Here is a 19,597-nt window from a genome sequence, read left to right as displayed (position 1 = left end):
AAAGCATGAGCCCTCATGAGACATGATTTCCCTGATAAGAAATTTGGTAATTCACAAAAGACTCCCAGATTTGTGCCAGTGTTTGAAAATTATGCACATATATAAAAGTTTTATGTGGTGGGCAGTCCAGCTCATGATCCCTGAACTTCACAAATGGAGCAAAGAAACTTCCTAGAACTTAACAGTCTGCACTGGACCCTGGCTGCAAATGGCATCACAACACCAGAGACCTGGCACAAAGTGCCTTCTGCCACATTGCCACACTTGTGTAAAGTGGAGATGAACCATGTCACAAGCATTTACAAAAATGACGAGAAAGTTCCCATTCAAGAGCTGAGGTTCATCCCAAGATTCACCTTTAACATATAATTTGGCTTTAGTTCATCTAGTCATTTTCTTTCCCTATCCAGTTATCCACAACATCTGTTTGATAAGGCTTCGTCTGTTTTCCTTCAGAGTATGCCATGAAGAATGAGAGTGGTCCTGTAGGTGAGTAAGAAGTGTTTGACTCCACATAATTCCAATTGGCTGCATGTCTCTCACCCCTGCTTCCAGTTTCCATTCTCCTAAGGAACTGCCACCCCCCAGCACAACATCAAACAAACAGATACACAATGGAATAATATTCAGCCATAAAGAAGAATATTATGGCATTTGCAGATAAATGAATGGAATTGGAGAATATCATGCTAAGTGAAATAAGGCAATCCCCAAAAAACAAAGGCCAAATGTTTTTCCTGATAAGTGAATGATGACATAAAATGGAGGTGGGGGATGGGGTGAGAGAATAATGGAGTTACTTTAGACTATGTAGATGGAAATGAGTGGGAGGAGGGGGTTATAAAAATGGTGGAATGAGAAAGACATCATTGCCCTACGTACATGTATGATGACATGAATTGTATGAATCTACATCGTGCACAACTATAGAAACAAAAAATGTACCCCCTTTGTGTACAATGAATAAAAATGCAGTCTGGAAAAAATAATTAAAAGATAAGATGTGTTCACATTAGACAGTCAAAATACTGCTGTATACTCACTTCATATCTGAAAAATAAAATCCCCAAAATATTAAGTTAGGATTTTCTAAAATCAGAAAAATTTTGAGGAGGACCACTGGGTCTCAAGGTCACTTTTATCACTCTAATCCAGTATTCTCTCCATACTTATTCAGATCTCACACACTTCCATTCACACTGAGACAGTAATGTGTCTCATCCACTTCCAAGGACTCTACCTCAGTGACCACCCGTCCTGCACAAGAGTGTCCAAATACATCAGCTGTTGCATTCAACTTTTAGTGGCCTACCTTTATCTCCTTAACACACTTGACCCTGCCCATGCCCAAATGATTTCTTTTATCCAGTCTATAAGCTTCTGGCAGACCTGACCATGAAGAATTCCAATGCCCTGGCATGTGATACACATCACCTTGAGCTCCAAGTACAGCTCTTCTCTTGGGTTTCTTTTCCAGGGATGAGAGAATAGCATCTCCTCACATTCGTTATGTATGAGAATGAAACTTTGGTGGCCAATATTTCTCCCCAAACACATGGGATAAGAAGAGATACGATCAGATCATCATGATAAACACTCTTTTAAGTGCCAGTACAGACTGAATCCCAGTGATCCTTAGTTCTTTCTTAGATGTGACAGGCATCTTAGAGCATTATCAGAAGTTGTGCATAAGGACCATGCCTAGGTCTGGATTCAACTACATAGCCTTGCAAAATCTTCCCAACTCCCTGTTACAACATGTCCCTGGCCAGGATCAAAACACATATGCCATTTAGGGAATTTGAAATTTTAAGAGATAAATTTTATAGATTACATGAGCATAATTAGCTACTTCTTAAATGAGTGAGTGAACAAATGATGAAATGACCTGTATATGACACTGAAGGTCCAACAAAGAAACTAGTAAAAGTCACTCATATTTCACTAGGTAATGAACTGCACATGAGATGCACAATTGTCATGCCTCCCTAATTACACAGTCAATATTATAATGGCTTCAGTTTCCCAAGAATATCATCACAGTGGGAGAAGGGAAGTGGAGGGCTGATAGAGCACAATTCCTAACAGTCTCAGTTGTAGGCAGCACTTAGAAAAGCCTGAAAATTTATTTTGCAAAATCTACATAAAAACAGTTCTGAAGGACATAAGAAGCAGGTGACTCTGAATATCAATGTATATTCATGTGTCTAATTAGAGTGTAATCAGAATCAGCAGAGATGGGCATGGAAATAATAATGTCACCACATGATGTTTACTTCACAGGTGAAAGTATGTTTTCCCACCTACAATTTTATTCAACAAAAAAATACTTGCAATCATAACTCCAAGAACTTAGGAGGGCAGCTACTACTACCTTCATCTGAGATATCTCATTATCTCAGCTTTGTTGAGGATCATTATCTGACTTGCCCAAGGTCACAAAGTCACTATTTTCAGGTTTGAGACTGAATATTTTATTCCAGTGTACTTCATTCAACACCACATTTCCAGATGTCATGTGCTATCTTGTTTATTTATTAATTCAAGAAATACTTAACTACTCTTCTGATAAATGTTCACTGCTCAGTATGAGCAATCACTGTGGCTAAGTTTCTGAGCCATGGCTTTGCCTCCAGAGACTACAGTTAGTCCAATTAACCCAGAATTGCAACGTGCATACATAGATAGGGCAGCAATAAAGAAGCACTATTTTATAGTACATAATAAAAGCACTTAAAATGCTTCTTGCTTATGATTGTTGCCATTTCAAAACATTACATGGACACAAATTTAAGAGTTCAAAAAGAGAAAGGTATGATTCAACTAACATTCCAGGATTGATAACTTCAAAATTTATTGCTCATTAAAGCTCTATTTTAATTATCCTAATTTTAATTAAAGCATTAATAGAGTTGGTGAAATGCAATTATGAGCAACTGACTTAAGATATGTTATAGGCTAATATTTCTTTAAAAATGTCTTATTGTCACTAGATCTGTGCATGTAAAATGAAGTGACATTTTATTTCAAATTAAAAATTGGTACACAGAATATTAAACTGTTGCCATTAAACACTACATTGTCAACTAAAGTGGAACAAAGTCATTCTTAGAGTCCACCATTCTATGGCTGTTTAGTTTGCAAAGAAATAATTTCTGACCTCACACACACCTTCAATAGCAGCCAGCTTCAGCTAACTGCAGACATCAAGAGAAGATACAAAAGACCTCAGTTACTTCAACTGCACCAGTGAATGATGCAAACCTCAATCTTAACCATTCATCTACTGCCAAGCAGTGACCATAACCTGGTCTAACACTGCTTGTGAGACAGCCTTTCTCTTTCTTTCTGACAATGTCTAAGAAAATATAAAATTATTATAATAATCTTGGCCACTGAGGATTTTACTATGCACAGGGGGATCCTGTGTAAAGCATAGGACAGACAACTGAGTTAGCAGGCTGTACACTATTTGCTTAACCAACTGACAACACATTAGAAGAAATGCCAGAGAAGGAGATTAGAATGTAGAAGTCAAACCGACCTGTGAAGTAAAGTATAGAAAAGGAGTAAAATCAAAGAAAAATACAGGAAATGAAAGATCACCTCAGTAAAGAATTAGAAATTGTGAAAAAAATATCAAGCAAAAATCGTTGAAATGAAGGAATCAATAAACCAAATTACAAATTCAATAGAAAGCATCACCAACCGCCTAGACCACTTGGAAGTTGGAATCTCAGACAAAGAAGACAAAATACATACCCTTAAAAATAAATTCAACCACCCAGAGAAGATGGAGAAAACCATGAACAGAACTTCTGAGAAATATGGAATGACATAAAAATATCAAATTTAAGATTTATCAGAATAGATGAAGGCATGGAGATAAAAACCTAAGGAATAAACAGTCTTTTCAATGACATAATAGACAATTTCCCAAATCTAAAGAATGATATGGGAAACCAAATACAAGAGACTTACAGGACCACAAGTGTACACAATTACAACAGATCTAACACCAAAGCAAATTATAAGAATATCTGACATAGAGAATAAAGATAAGACTTTAAAATCTTTGATGGAGACAAATCAAATTACGTACAGGGAAGAGCCAATTTGGATTTCAACTGATCTTTCAACCAAGACACTCACAGGATGAAGGTGAAGGTTTGGGAAAAAAAAAAAAAAAACATATATAGGGCCTTCTTAAACAAGTTGGGGTTTCCATCCTTATATCCAATCAAGTGGACTTCAAGCCAAACTTAGAAGGGATAAAGAAGGACATTTCATACTGCTTAAGGGACTAATACATCAAGAAGACATAACAATCCTAAATATAAATTCCCCCCAAAATGGAGCATCTACATACAAACTCTTCTCAACTTCAAGAATCAAGGAAAATACAAAACAATAATATTCACTTACTTTAGTACACCTTTCTTTCCCCTGGATAGATCCTCCAAACAAAATCTAAGCAAAAAAACCATAGAATTAAATAATACAATCAATAATTTAGACCTAACAGACATATATAGAATATTTCATTCATCATCAGTCAAATACACAAAAGGAGCCACGGATTCTTTTCTAAGACAGACCATATGTTACAAAACAAAGCAACAATTATCCAGTACAAAAAACAGAAATACTGCCCTGCATTCTATCAGATCATTACAGAATGAAACTAAAAATCAATAATAAAATGAAAATAAAAGCTGCCCCAACACCTGGATCCTAAATAACAAATGGACTGCAACAGAAATCAGGAAGAAAATATAAAAATGTACTTAGAGGTAAGTGACAACACCTAAAATAATATCAAAGTGTCTGGGACACTATGAAGGCAGGCCTAAAAGTAAAGATCACTGCATTGAACTCACTCATTAAAAGAATTAAAGGTCAACAAATAAATGACCTAACCTGACATCTAAAATTTCTAGAAAAAGAAGAACAAAATCAACACCAAAAGTAGTAGAAGACAGGAAGTAATTAAAACCAGAGCTGAAATTAATGAAATTGAAACAAAAGAAACAATTGAAAAGATTCAGAAAATTATAAGTTGGTTCTTTGAGAAGATAAATTGATAAATCCTTAGCTACACATTGAAGTGAAAGAGAAAACCCAAATTACTAAAATTATGATGTAAAGGGAATATCATGATGGACACTACTGAAGTAGAGAAGAAAATAAAATTATTTTGAAAATGTATACTTCAATGAAATAGAAAATTATGAAGACCTTGACAAATTTCTAGAGACAAACTACCGAAAGTAAATCAAGAGGACATGCACAATGTAAACAAACCAATAAAAACAATAAAATTGAAGATGCTATCAAAATTCTACCAACCAAGAAAAGCCATGTACCAGAGATGAATTTTCAACTGAGTTCCACAATGCCTTCAAAGAAGAATTAACACCAATATTCCTCAAATTATACCATTACATAGAAAAGAAGAGAACCCTTCCTAACTCATTCTATGAGTATTGTGCTGATACAAAAAAAAAAAAAAACCAGACAAAGACACATGAAGGAGTGAAAACTTCAGATCAATATTCCTGATGAACCAGACCCAAAAATTCTTTTTAAAAATTCTGTCAAGTCACATACAAAAACACATTAAAAAGATGGTGCTCTACAATCCAATGGGGTTCCTCCCAGAGATGCAAGGTTAGTTCAACATATGGAAATCAATAAACATAATTAGTCACATCAATAGACTTAAAGTTGAGAATCATATGGTCATCTCAATAGATGGAGAAAATACATTTGACAAAATGCAGACCACTCATGTTTAAAACACTAGAAGATGGGCTGAGTAGATAGCTCAGTTGGTAGAGTGCTTGCCTTGCAAGCACAAGGCCCTGGGTTCAATTCCCAGAACTGCAAAAAAAAAAAAAAAAAAAAAAAAAAAGGCTGGGGGGGGACACTAGAAGAACAAGGGATAGTAGGAAGATGGCTCAAAATTGTGAAAGCCTTCTATGCTAAGTGGAAGGATAACATCATTCTAAATAGAGAAAATATGAAGCCTTCCCCATAAAATCTAGAAGAGGAAATGAATGTCCTCTTTCACTTCTTTTTGACATAGTCCTTGAAATTCTAGCCATAGCAATTGGACAGATGAAAGAAATGAAAGGGACATGAATAGAAAAATAATAATGTAACATATCATTATTTTTCAAAGACACAATTCTACATTTAAAAGACCCAAAAACTTCATCAGAAAATTTCGACACCTAATAAAGAAATTCAAAGAAATTATGGTATGATATAAAACCAATATCATGAATCAAATGCATTTCTATACATCAGTGATGAATCAACTGGAGGAGAAATTATTAAAACTAGTCCATTCACAATAACTTCAAAAAAATGGGGATCAACCTAATGAAAGAGGGGATACACCTCTACCATGGAAACTGCAGAATCCTACATAAGAAAATGGAGGACATCCCTAGAAGATGGAAAGATCTCCTATGCCCTTGAATAGGCAGAATAAATATTGTCAAAGTGATCATACTGCCATACTGTTACAGATTTAATGTGATTCCCACTAAAATACCAATGACATTCTTCAAAGAACTGAAAAAAGCAATTGTGAAATTTATTTTCAAACAAGAGACCCAGAATAGCCAAAGTGATACATACTAAGAAGAGTAAAGAAGGAGGGATCACAATGCAGACCTAGAGAGTAATGGTAACAAAAATGGCATGGCACTGGCAGCAAAACAGACATGTAGTACAATGGTACAGAACACAGAGAGACAAAACCAAATAAATAGGGTTTTCTCATACTAAATTAATGCATCAAAAACATACACTGAAAAAAATATAGCCTATTGAAAAAGTGGTGCTGGAATAAATGGAAATTCATATGCAGCAAAATAAAATTATAACTCTATCTCTAACTCTGTGGACAAATCAACACAAAGGTGAGTAAAGAATGGCACTAAAATAGAGATCCTGCAAATAATAGAAGAAAAAGTAGGACCAAATCTCCACCTAGTCAACTTAGAAACTGACCTCCTTAACAATTCTCCAAAAGCACAAGAAGTAAATTCAAGTAATCATAAAAGGGATGGATTCAAAATAACCTTCTCAGCAAAGAAAACAATCTGTAACATGAAGAGAGTGCCTATGGAATGGAAGAAAATCTACCACATACACCTTAGATAATGTAATAATCTACAGAATACATAAAGAACTCAAAAAATACCAAATATAACCAGATCAGGGCTGGGAATGTAGCCCAGATGGTAGAGTGCTTGCCTTGCAAGCACAGGGCCCTGGGTTCAATTCCCAGCACTACAACAAACAAACAAACAAACAAAAACTCAATCAATAAATGGGGTAATGAACTGAACCAACACTTCACAGAAGAAAAAATACAAATGATCAACTAACATGAAAAATTGCTCATCATCTCTAGCAATTAGAGATATGCAGCTCAAAAACCACTTTATTATTTTATCCCACTCCTATTACAATGATAATTTTTTAAAAATAAAACATAAAAAAATGTTTTGCTGAGGATATATGGAAAAAGATACACTCATACATTGCTGCTTGGTCTACAAATTGATATAACCATTCTGGAAATTTTATTGAGATTTCTTAGAAAACACAGAATGAAACTACCATTTGACCCAGTTATCCCACTCCTTGGATATAAACACACAAAGGATTTAAAACAGCATACTACAGTGACTCAGCCACATCATTGTTTATAGCAGCGCAGTTCACAATAATTAAACTAGGAACCAACAAAGATGGCCTTCAACATATGCATGGAAAGAAAATGTATATGCAGACAATGGAATGTTATTCACACTTAAGGAAAAAGAAAGTTTTATGGCATTTTCTAGTAAATGCATGGATCTAGAGATTACCGCAAAAAATGAAATGAGCGAAACCCAAAAATACTAAAGGCCACATATTTTCTCTGACAGTCAAATGGTGATTCATATTGGGGGTTAGTTGGAATGAAGGGTCTGGATTGTGTAGAAGGTAGTGAGGGGAAAGGAGTCAATGTAAGGAGGGGAATGACAGTAAAATGATATGGATATCATTATCCTGAATAAATGTGTGATTACACTACCTTTGTGTCTGCAACACTCAGTCTATGGAAGAATTTGTACTCCTTTTGTGTACAATTTTTCTGAATGCATTTTACCGTCATATATAACTAATTGGAAACAATTAAAAATAATTTGACAAATGTTTGTCACATTCTTTTTATATATAGGACTTCTTTTCAGTATGTTTTCTCTGCTAGTGAGAAATGTATACTTTTCCACTGAAATCTTCACATTATTCTTTGCATTTGTATGATTTCCCTGGTAGTTAGTTAGTCATATTTTTTTATTAAAAGATTTGCAACAATCTGAACATTCCTAAGGCTTCTCACCAGCATGAATTCCCTGATGTCAAATAAGGTTTGATTTTACATCAAAACTTTCATTGGTAGGGCATTCTTTCATTGGTAGGGCTTCTCTCCAATATGAATTCTCTGGTGTTGAGTAAGGCATGCTCTTCGATAGAAAGCTTTGCCACATTCTTTACATTTGTAGGGATTCTCTCCAGTATGAATTCTCTGGTGGTGACTAAGGTATGATTTTTTACTAAAGGCTTTGTTGCATGCTGTACATTTGTAAGGCTTCTCTCCTGTATGAATTCTTTGATGACAAATAAGGTTTGATTTTTGAATGAAAGCTTTTCCACATTCTTTACATTGGTAGGGCTTCTCTCCAGTATGAATTCTCTGATGACAAGTAAGGTACGATTTGTCATTAAAAGCTTTGTTGCATATTGTACATTTGAAGGGCTTCTCTCCTGTATGAATTCTCTGGTGTTTAGTAAGTTGTGATCTTTCACAGAAAGCTTTGCCACATTCTTTACATTGGTAGGGCTTCTCTCCACTATGAATTCTCTGGTGTTTAGTAAGGTATGATCTTCGATAGAAAAACTTGCCACATTGTTTACAATGATAGGGTCTCTCTCCAGTGTGAATTCTCTGATGACAAATAAGGTACGATTTGTCACTAAAAGCTTTGTTGCATGTTGTACATTTGAAGGGCTTCTCTCCTGTATTTCTCTGATGTTTAGTAAGTTGTCTTTGACAGAAAGCTTTGCCACATTCTGTACATTGGTAGGGTTTTTCTCCAGTATGAATTCTCTGGTGGTGACTAAGGTGTGATTTTTCATTAAAGGCTTTGTTGCATGCTGTACATTTGTAAGGCTTTTCTCCTGTATGAATTCTTTGATGACAAATAAGGTTTGATTTTTTAATGAAAGCTTTTCCACATTCTTTACATTGGTAGGGCTTCTCTCCGGTATGAATTCTCTGATGACAAATAAGGCACCATTTGTCATTAAAAGCTTTGTTGCATATTGTACATTTGAAGGGCTTCTCTCCTGTATGATTTCTCTGGTGTTTAGTAAGTTGTGATCTTTCACAGAAAGCTTTGCCACATTCTTTACATTGGTAGGGTTTCTCTCCAGTATGAATTCTCTGGTGTTTAGTAAGGTATGATCTTCGATAGAAAGATTTGCCACATTGTTTACAATGATAGGGTTTCTCTCCAGTGTGAATTATCTGATGACAAATAAGGTACGATTTGTCACTAAAAGCTTTGTTGCATATTGTACATTTGAAGGGCTTCTCTCCTGTATGATTTCTCTGATGTTTAGTAAGTTGTGATCTTTGACAGAAAGCTTTGCCACATTCTTTACATTGGTAGGGTTTCTCTCCAGTATGAATTCTCTGGTGGTGACTAAGGTCTGATTTTTCATTAAAGGTTTTGTTGCATGCTGTACATTTATAAGGCTTTTCTCCTGTATGAATTCTTTGATGACGAATAAGGTTTGATTTTTTAATGAAAGCTTTGCCACATTCTTTACATTGGTAGGACCTCTCTCCAGTATGAATTCTGTGGTGGTGACTAAGGTATGATTTTTCACTAAAGGCTATGTTGCATGCTGTACATTTGTAAGGCTTCTTCTCTCCTGTATGATTTCTCTGGTGTTTAGTAAGTTGTGATCTTTCACAGAAAGCTTTGCCACATTCTTTACATTGATAGGGCTCCTCTCCAGTGTGAATTCTCTGGTGTTGATTAAGGTATGATCTTCGATATAAAGCTTTCCCACATTCTGTAAATTGGTCAGGTTTCTTTCCATTATTGGTTCTCTGATGGTGAATAAGGTCTGATTTTGCATTAAAAGTTTTGCCACATTCTTTACATTTGCACAACTTCTCTCCAGTATAAATTCTCTGCTGGTGAATGAGGCATGGTTTTTGATAATATAAATTCTGTTGTTCACTCTCACTTAAAGTTTTCCATATTGTCCTGTATTGTAAATAGTCAAGGTCACATTTTCCACATTCTCCATTAATCACTATTTGAAATATATGTCTTCTGCCCTGGTCTGGTGAAAATTCTTTGGTATTATGAGATGTCTTTGCTGAAATAAATGAAAGTTTAAGAAAATTACTTAGTAGACTGGGATGAATATATTTCATATATATAACAGGAAATTATAGCAGAGTTAGCAATGTCAGGATATCAGCAGTGTAGCAGATTAGTAAACCAAGGTAATCATTACTTCAGAAACATGTTACATAAAAATGTACGGTCACAAATGTTATTAAAATTACATAAATTATTGAAGAGAGCACAATATCAAAGATGACTATATTTCTTTGGAGAGCAATATAGTATAGGGAAGGAAAGTATCTTACTTTTATCAACCAAAGTCTTTCCTCCTTTCTTATATAGCATTGTGCAATTAGGGAAAAAAATCTATAAGCTGCCTTCACTCCAGGTAGAATAAGGGAAATATAAAACACACACCAATATTTCTGGCTTCTTTGAAGATTTTGTGAAAACTGGTTTCTGTCTCTGAAGACACAGAGATCTGGAAATAACAGGAATATTTTGGGTGATAATACAATGGATATTCAACAAGTTTTAAGAGAATGGGGAATCATAAGAATAAATATAGACAAAATTTAAAGAGGATAAAATATATGTGTCTAGAAGATTTTACATGAAAACAAATTTGAGAGTCAATAAAACCCTTGCACAGCCTATGACAATATTACTTAGATGATGTCAATTATTTTCTGATCATCAGAGAATAATATTAGAAATCAAAAGTGGAAAAGATATGCAAAAATCCACACATATGTGGCAATTGATTGAACAGTCTTGAACATAATCTTTTTCTAGAATTGAAAAATGAAGTTAAAAGACCTTTGTACTTCTCAAAGTTATCTTGAGACTCCACATAAATATCCCTCAAACTCCCAATGATATTTTTTGCAAAGACAGAAAAAACTTACCCAGAAATTTTATGGAATCTCAAAATTTTATGGATATATCAAAAATATTCAAAATATAAACAAAATTGGGAGAATGTTGTTTCATGATTTGAGAACAATTAAACTGTAAAATTTAATTGGTAATAGTGGCATCAATTCAGACAGATTGACATAGTGAATTGTGAGTGTAATAAGACCTCACATAAACAACAAATTAAGACATTTGAACACAAAATTTTATTACAGCATTAATCAACAGAGCTACTAATGAGGAAGCAAACCAAATATCACCTGAAATGAGTGGATGGAGCAATTTGGAATATAGAAACCACAGAATATTTTTCAAGTTAAAAAGTAATAAATTTTTGCAAAATCTTTAATCAGGATAAATCTTCAGTACATTATGTTAACAGAAATATGTCACTACCACAAAGAAAAACATGGGACAACTCTACATATATAAGACAACTAAAAACAAAGAAAAAAGGCAAACATTCAAAAAACCTTCTGAATAGAAATGAGAATGCCATTAATGAAAGGAGAAACAGAAATAAGCACTTGTTTACATGGAAGTATATTTATTGATTTTTGAGATATAAGCATTCTTTAGATGTATTTTGTGGCAATTTGAATTAATATTGCTGAACAGTATGCATAATATAGTGGGGGAGTAAGTATTGTTTTGTGGTTTTGATCACAATTAAAATTTCAAACAACATATAAAAATAAAAAGAATTGTAAAATGTTTGAAAGAAACCTTTAAAATACTATGGTCTTCATCCTGTAAATAAGAACAAATTCATGAATTATATATAAAGGGCATGCATATAATCCAGAATTACTATTGTAATTCTGATGCAGGGAGGTAATAATTTCAATGCCATCCTCAATGACTTTTTGAGAACCTCTCTCCAAATATAAATAGAAAGGTCCTAGGGATATAGCCCATTATTAGAGTACCCTGGGATCCTATCCCTATTACATATACATATAAAAAAATTACATTACTATGTACATACACAGGATAAAAAAAAATCAATCTGGATAAAATATAAAATTCATTTAAAAAGGTATACTCTTTATACAAACAAGTAAAAGCATATAAATTTTTATTGGCAATAGAAACAAGAATCATGCATATCTTAATTCCAACAATGTCCTAGTTTGTGAAGTAATGGAAATTATCATACATTCATAAAATATGGACAAAAATAAAAGAGTATTATGTGAAGTGAGGAAACCTCTTCTACAAAATGAAATGTAGTCTATAAAATGAAAGAATAAAGGAAAGAAAAATTTAACCAACCATAGATATATTACTTACAAATGCTTTCATATAACTACAATCTGCAACTCTTACTACATACCAAAAAAGAGCATTCATTGTGAAACTTGACTTTTATTTTGCAGAAAATCTATAACAAGTATTTATTTATAAAGAGCACATGTAAGTGAATTTTAATGAATAAATATATGAATAATATTAAACCGCTTTAGAATATTAATTTATTAAGATGGCTTGACCTAGAATTCTCCAAAAATGTGTACATTTTTACCTGGTGACCAACAAATAATAGAAAATATTTTATGTCATGCTGTGACTCACTAGCAAAGGGGAGTTGGGTGATTAATTTAAATGAACTGGGACATCACTGTAGACGCAGAAGATTTTAAAGAATTTTAAAACATGATAAACATAGGGCAGTACATATTCAATGATAACAGGAGAAATAAAACTAAGCTTCTGAAATTTTTTTCTGCTAGATAACTTCTCCATCACTATTTTAAAGTTTGCCTTCTTCCTTAAATTTTGGGCCTCTCAACTGTGTCTTCTTACAATTGTAGGCCACAATATTTTATATCATCGAATTACTCTAAAGTGAAGGATAAATAACATACCAAGAAAAGGAGAGATTAAAGACTAACAGGAACGTCATTACATTTTATTTATACCAAAAGTGCCCTGTTTTTCTTGAAAGCACAAATCTGAAACATATCCTTATAGAGAAGTTCCCAGAAGATATTCATCAAGGGAAGAAAATTAAACGATCATAATTAATTAAAAATTGTGAAGGGAAGTTATGCATACCCAGGAAGACCAAGTTGCTGTAATTCTCTAACATCACTTCTCTATATAAGTTTTATTGAGCTGGCTGAAGGTATTTCCACTTTCTTCAGTGAAATCAATGGCCACATCCCTGAATGTCAACAGTTCCTGAAAATAAGAATAGGTAAATAAATAGTACAGAGGAGAAGGAAGCAGCCTGAATTTCATCTGACAGTGGCTGCAGACCATGGATCAACTGGAGAAGGCTTTCAAAGCATCAGGCCTTGGATTACCAGAGAACCTCTGTTGAAGAGGTGATTGTCTGCTGTTAGCCTGTGGACCAACTGCAGACCACCAAGGGAATGCCAGTTGCCTGCTATTGCCTAGAATTTCACTGCCAAAGTACCCAAGTATTCATTACACGTGGCTGCCACAATTTTGAGACAATAGCCAGTAACTGTAGGACCTGTGTATGGACTGACAAAGCCCCATCTCCAAGACCACTCAGCCCAATTGAATGCACCCTGCCACCAGGACTCCCAAAACAACTGACCACACCCCACCTCCAGGACCCCTGAACCACACAGACCATGCTGTGCTCCAGGACCCCTTCCCAACCAACCCTACCCTGTCCCTAGGACACCCAGCCAACCACACCCATGCCCTGAGCAGCAGTTCCCCATTTGTCAACATACTTGTAAACCAGTGTGACCATCTTGGATTATCTCAGAAGTGGAAGCTTCCATCTTTAAGTGGGACAAATACCATCCTGAGAAGCCTGCTGGAAACTGGAAACTCATTGTCAAGTACCTCTCATGCAGCAGGCTACCAAAGAATGGGAAGTTTGAATAATAAATAACTGTGTTATAGTGCAGGATTTTGTTTTCTTTTTGAAATATTGTAAGTTTTTGTTTCTTTACTTTTCTAGTTCTATTTTCCTTTTGTTTAACTGTTTCCTCAGAGTCTTTCTCTCACTTTTGTCATGCTAACAACCAACTTCTTTTGATTACACTTTCACACTTTCTACAATCTAGAACTTCTATATACTCTTTTCTTATCCCAGTAACTGTTACATATTTCATCCCTTTCCTTCCTCTTTATCCTCCATTAGAAACTGCAGACCTTATTGCAAATCTATCTGTTATACTGTACATAATAATTGAAATCATCCTCTCTGTTTGTTATGACAATATTGTTAATAACTTCAAAGGAGCTATTTGGTTTAGGGCTACATACTATGTGTACTGAGTGCTGCTAATATTGATCTCCCCCTTAAAGAAGAGGTTTTCAAAACCTATAGGTTCATATAAGCTGAAAGGGGGATACTGCAACACCAAAGATCTGCACTGCTAGAGAGGAATATACATGAACAACATGAAAAAACAAGGGAAGAAAATGTTCCAAACAAACCTGGATACTACATTCAGAGAACACAGTGACAGCATGGTAGAAGAAATGTCAGAAAAGGATTTCAGAATATACATAATTAAAATGATTTATAAAGCAAAGGATGTAATAAATGAACAAATGCAGGCAATGGAATGATCACTCCAATAAGCAGCTGAAAGAGCAACTGCAGGAAGGAAAAGATCACTTCAACAAAAATGTAGATTCTAAAAAAAAAATGGAAATCCTCAAAATGAAGGAAACAATAAACTAAGTAAAAATTCAATGGAAAGCATCACCAACAGACTAGATCACTTGGAAGAAAAAACCTCAGATAATGAAGACAAAATATTTAATCTTGAAAATAAAGTTGACCAAACAGAGAAGATGGTAAGAAATCATAAATGAAAGCTCCAAAAACTCTGAGACATTGTGAAAAGACCAAATTTAAGAATTATTGGGACTGAGGAAGGCACAGACATACAAACCAAAGGAATGAACAACCTATTCAATGACTTGATATTAAAAAAAATTCCCCAAACCTGATGAATGAAATGGAAAATCAAATGCAAGAGGGTTACAGAACATCAAATGCACAAAATTACAACAGATCCACACCAAGGTACATTATAATGAATATGCCTCATATATAAAATAAAGACAGGATTTTGAAGGCTACAAGAGAAAAGCATCAGATTACATATAGGGGAAAACCAATATGGATATCAGCAGATGTCACAGCCCAGACTGTAATAGTTAGAAGGGACTGGAACAACATGTGTCAAGCTCTAAAAGACAATGGTTGCCAACAAAGAATCTTATACCCAAAAAAGTAACCTTCAGATTTGAAGATGAAATAAAATCCTTCCATGATAAACAAAAGTTAAAAGAATTTACAAATAGAAAGCCCGTGCTACAGAACATTCTCAACAAAATATTCCATGTGGAGAAAATGGAAAAAAGCAAGGTAGATCAGCAAAGGGAGAAACTACCTTAAAGGAAAGACCAATCAAAAGAGATACCAACTCAAGTTAAAACCCAGAAACAAACCCAAGTGACTGGGAATACAAATCATATCTCAATAAATTAGTAAATCATAAAATGACTAGGAATTTATTAGCAAAACATCCATCTCAATAGTTTGAAACAAATAAATTTTATAAAAGAGTAAAGAAAATCCTAAGCAAAAGAGTAAAATTAGAAGATATTGAAAATAAACATAACAAAGAATCACCAAAGTCAGTGATGGTGCTTTTAAAAAGCAAATGAGCCAGATGTACTGCAATAAGCATGTATTCCAAACAACTTGGGAGGATTAGGCAGGAGGATCAAGAGTTCATAGAGAGCCTCAGTAACTTAGTGAATCACTTAATAACTCAGAGAGACCCTGGTAAATTCAATAATTCAATAAATAAAAATTATATCAATTATATACTATGTTATTGCATACATATGTATATATATAATGATGTCTCATTTGAAGTGAATATATTGTAAGTGAATATATTGAAATTTATTATAAGATGATCCTGCTATTTTTGAAGTACCTGAGTATAATGACAAGTATCTAGTTGCGACAGAGTACTACATGGTGAGGCCCTTTTATATATCCATTCCACTGTTGTACATGAAGTCTACCACTGACCAAAACACCATAATGCCACAATAGACTGATGTTATAAAGTTAAAGCAATCAGTGTAGACCACATGATAAAATTAATACATGGTGTAACTCAAGACAAAACTCTTAATAAGACTTTTGTTATTTAGACAGTTTCAAATCATAGAGATTGTAGTGTAGGAAAGAGGAAAAAATGGCATTCTTTCCAAAGAAAGATGCTAGGATATGGGGATATTTGTATGATAGTAAAAATGCTGTTGTATACTTCACTCATACCACATAACCCATTTTTACATACTAAATATAAGAATTATGAAAAGTGAACTAAAAAGAAAATATGAAGCTGCCAGAAGTTGACATAAAAAGTGAGATAGGATGCATATGGTGGTACACAACTGAAATATCCAGTACTCTAGAGGCTAAGGCAAGAGGATCACAAGTCTATGACCAACCCAAGAAACTTATCAAAATGTGTCTGAAAATAAAATTTGAAAAAGAGCTGAGGATATAGCTCAGTAATAGAACACCAGTTTCAATCCCCAATATCAAAAAAGGAAAAAAGAACAACAAAATTTAATTTTTTTCAAATTACACTAAATAATATTTTAAAATTTATTTTTTAAATTTTAAAATTCATAAATTTTATAATATTAAAATAAAAATATCATTCATCAAATGATTCCATGAAATGGTACAAAGACCTAATTACCTCATATATAATCAAACACTTATAAGAAGAAAACTACAGACTGCAAAAAGAAAAGCAGGCAAGTCTTGAATGTTCACTTTAAATAGGCCATATATAAGTGTCCCATAATCATGAAAAACTAAAAATCTTTGGAAACTAGGTAATGTAAAATAATCATATCATAAAAGCAACGTTAAATAGTATTGATGAACATATGGAAGAAAGGCATTCTCATGAAGGAAAGATATAATTTAAACTGCTATTATCCATGTGCAGAATGTTTTTTAATCAAACATACATGATACACCACCACTAGAAACAGAGACTGAAATTACAACACCTGGACATATGAAGACATAAACATATTCCACCTGAGTTGAAACCCAGGTGCATGGTAAAAGGGAATGTATATTTAGGAAGAAATAAATAATAAGCTGTTAAAAATAATGGTTCTAGGAGTTAGACACTTTTTTGTTATATTTAGTTTGACAAATACTAAAAACACCATGTATATTTTATAAAGTTGCCACATGAATGTTGTATTTCATATGTAAGAATATTTAAAAATGTACAGAATGAGAAAATAAAAATACACAGAAGTACATCAAAGAGCCAATTGCTCAACTTATGTATAGATGGTAAAACTCTCATAAGGAAGACCATTATTCCAAGTCAACTACAATAATGCCTCAATGAAATTAAAGAAGGGAACAATGCAAAAGCATCCAAAATTCTCCAGAAGTTTTTAACATACATATAATTAGCTAAGAACTCTCAGAAATATAAAAGCAAAGTACCAGCTATCATTACCTGATACTAATGTATGTTATAAAATTATAATATTGTAGTAATATAAAGACTAAGAAATCACAATAGAGAAAATTAGATAGGTAAATCCATATGTATCTAAATATTGTTTTTATTGTTATGTGCAATAAAAAGGCCCATATAAATACAATTATATCAAGAAAATTATTTAATGTGAATGAATAATACAATGCAAACAAAAGATAAAAATTAGAACTAGAGGCTCAGACCACTGGTTGGGATTGTGTGCAGAATATGTGCAACACTGGAATTATACTCCAGCACCACCCACCAGAAAGCAGATATTAAGAGGAATGAATATAAAAATATAGCAAAATATGAACCTCCTGACTTGATCCACTCACAGATATGCCAAATCAATATTAGCTCCTGTTTTGAATCTGTCTTAAACTTTTAAATTAATTAGAGGCATATAGTCTACCATCAGATGTATAGGAAAGGTTGGGTTATACTAGTATATTAGCATTCCTTGGGCAATGACCCTTATAACTGGGACAGGATATTTTAAATCCACTATTCCTCTGAGTAAAGGAAGACAGTTGGGGTCATAAATATAGCACATTTAATTCTAAATTTCCTGTAGTTTGAATTTTAATTTAATTGGTGCACACAGAGACAGAGACTAGATATACATGACTATAAAGATCAGAGAAAAGGAGTGGTTTTCTAGGAAAATGTAAGAGTCCTGGGTTTTATTTCATGGGACCAGGGAAGAGGAGTTAAAACTCAAGGGTCCCAATTTTTCCTAAGACATTTGTCAGCATAATCTGCAAAAGGCTGTTGCTAATAGTTGAGCTTCTTTCTATTCAGCACCAAAGAGTTAACAAGGAAAATACAGTCCATGACTGGCATCCCAAGTGGAAGTGAAGTACTTCATGAGCCCTCTCCCTCAGCTCACCTCACTGATAACTCCAGGACTAAGCAATTCTTTCTGTAAGGAAGTTGTCTGAAATTCAAATTTTTCCATTCAAGGGACTACATCATAAACCTCCAGGCTTTGGGAGCAATGACAAATGCACATGTGCATATCTCAGTATATCACAAAGAAGAGACCCCATATTGATATGCAAGCATTTCCATGAGCTAAAATCCCCACAAGAAGCTAAGAAAAAGGGTTAAAAGGACAGATCCCTGTTTATTTCTAAAATAGGATCACATCACCTTCTTTCAGTGAGTATAAGACAGCCTCGATTCTAACAAACTTGCATCTTAAATAAACTGCACCATTCAACTATAAGAGTTTCTGTGACTTGAGTGCAGCTGTTAGAATGGCTACTATCAAAAAATGGAAAAATAAATACCTCAATTATATGGGATATGGAAGAAACACTTTAAACTGCTAGAAATGAATTTAGTAAAACCAATTTTTAAAAAGTCTTGAAAGTTGAAAGTTCTTTAAAAACTAACAGAATAATAATTCTGGATGCATTTCCAAAGTATTTGAAATCAGTGTGTTAAATAAATGGTTGCATTCTCATCTTCACTGTAACAGTATTCACAGTAGCCAAGGTCAGGAAACAACTGAAGTACATTTTGGATGAAGGGTACCCCAGGAGATTTCTTCCATCTTTAGGGTGCTCAGCTACTTCCCTGAAAATCTATACTCCTTAAATTAATTCTGCTGTCTAGCAAGATAAGGCCCAAGTACTGATATTCACTAGACTCTCAAGAGACATTAATTGTGCCAGCTGTGGGATCCTCATATCA

General features: G+C 33.9%; 1 long non-coding RNA gene across 1 annotated transcript; it reads right to left on the bottom strand.

The window, feature by feature from the left end:
- Positions 1-10,008: 10,008 nt before the first annotated feature.
- LOC306646642 lies at positions 10,009-13,517 on the bottom strand. The gene is made up of 3 exons (XR_013759917.1): positions 13,410-13,517; positions 12,078-12,101; positions 10,009-10,461 (listed from the first exon to the last, which is right to left on the bottom strand). It is a non-coding gene; the product is annotated as an uncharacterized lncRNA (long non-coding RNA).
- Positions 13,518-19,597: the final 6,080 nt, after the last annotated feature.

Source organism: Sciurus vulgaris (assembly GCF_902686455.1).
Source record: "Sciurus vulgaris genome assembly, chromosome: 16".
Lineage (NCBI taxonomy): Eukaryota > Metazoa > Chordata > Mammalia > Rodentia > Sciuridae > Sciurus > Sciurus vulgaris.
This window is presented reverse-complemented; position numbering and strand designations above follow the sequence as displayed.